Raw genomic sequence first — 1,755 nt, forward strand, 5'->3', positions numbered from 1 at the left:
ATATTTTCTATTCTCTTTTTATAAAATTCCATTGTTTTAAATTCAACAGTGAGAAAAGCCTCGTTATTTACGAAGACTCAATATGTTACAGTTTGAAAGAAAAGTATCTATTCGTACATCGATGCTTAAATCTTTCTATAGATGATAGATTTCTTCAATGAGAAATTGCACTGTTAAATATTTATGAACGAGATATCCTCTACTCGCGAATTCCAGGAATAATCTGTATTAATCCTTTCCCTCCAATTCATTCATAATTCTGAGATTCGAACAACGATTCGATCGAAGATTCGTATAACTTTACAAAATGATTTTTATTAATCTTTTTTTTCTTTTTTTTTTTTTTTGCAATTTCGAAGAACATCGATCACGAAAACTTTCTTTGCGACACGAGAACGGAGGCCAATAAACGCGTACTACTTTCTTTTCGCATGTTCTGGGAGATTTAATCGATTAAAATTCTAAAAGTGTCCCTAAAGATAATTTATAATATATGGATAAATGTAGACATTGATTGTTAAATTATAATGAATATAAGTTTCATTTTTCTAATTTAATTTGTCAAATTAAAATGGTAAATTGTCTTTCAAATTATTATCGAATTAAAATGATTCGAGTAAATTAAGATGAATATAAAATATTACAAATTATACGAATAATTTAATCAAAGTAAATCCTCGTTTTATTTGTATTTGCAAATATTGCAATTTTGTTATCAAATCTTCCATTAAATAAAATAACTATAATAAAATATAATGATTTTTTTTTCTTCGTCGATTATAATCTGACCATGAAATTTATCACATCTTAATTTAAATTCTACAATTTAAAAACATTTTGGACCACGAGAATGATATATCGTCTGGTTTAAGTGATTATTCGAAAACAGCGATTTGCATCTTCTTCGTATTAACCACGATTATTTTCAAACATTGTCCAATCGGAAATTCTCCAGCATCTATGTCATGGATAACTATTTAATCGTGTAAACAGATAGAGGAAAACAACGCACCGTTGCATCACCCGATTCGAAGAGAAAAACTCGTAACGAGAGAAAGAAACGTTTCCGACAGAGAGGGAGAAAAAGAGGGAGAAGGTATCTCTGGCTGCGTTCCTTGGTAAAATCGGTTGGAAAGAATGTTCATTTTCCTCGGCACAGTTCCAAACACCCCATCGGGCGAAGGGTTCTCGAGGCAGGTACGGCTCGGCCAGGGAGTGCCTCTCTCAGAAGCAGAAAAGTCGCGGAAAGAGAAGGAGAAAGAGAGGAAGAGAAAAGGAGGGGGGCCTGGTGGGACGTAGTGGGGCCCAGTCGGTCGGAGTCTCACGCCTTCCGTCAGTCCTCAGTCCGACGAGGAGCGTAGATCCGTGAACACCTTGTTATTCCATCGTTACCCGCTCGATTCGTGCGCGTTCCATTATCAAACGTCACTCTGGCTCGCGATAAACAACGTCCCTTCGATCTTCAATCGACCTGGAATCGAGCCTCGCCGACTCTCGTACATATATATATATATACAGGGAAGAAAGTTGGTTAAATAGGAAGCAGTCGGTGGAACGAAAGCGACAACAGCGCCATCTACGCGGCTAAAGGACAGTGCGATCGTCGAAAGACTGGCAAATAAGCGGACAAACGAACTGGATAAACTCGTTTCGGAACGCAATAAGACGGAGGCTCGAACATGGTTCGGAACGTTGATCGCCGATGAGGCGCCTAGGAACGTCGGATACGACAGCCTGCGTGGCTGACGAAGGCTG

The sequence above is a fragment of the Apis dorsata genome, unplaced genomic scaffold, assembly GCF_000469605.1.
Source record: "Apis dorsata unplaced genomic scaffold, Apis dorsata 1.3 scaffold_332, whole genome shotgun sequence".
Taxonomy (NCBI): domain Eukaryota; kingdom Metazoa; phylum Arthropoda; class Insecta; order Hymenoptera; family Apidae; genus Apis; species Apis dorsata.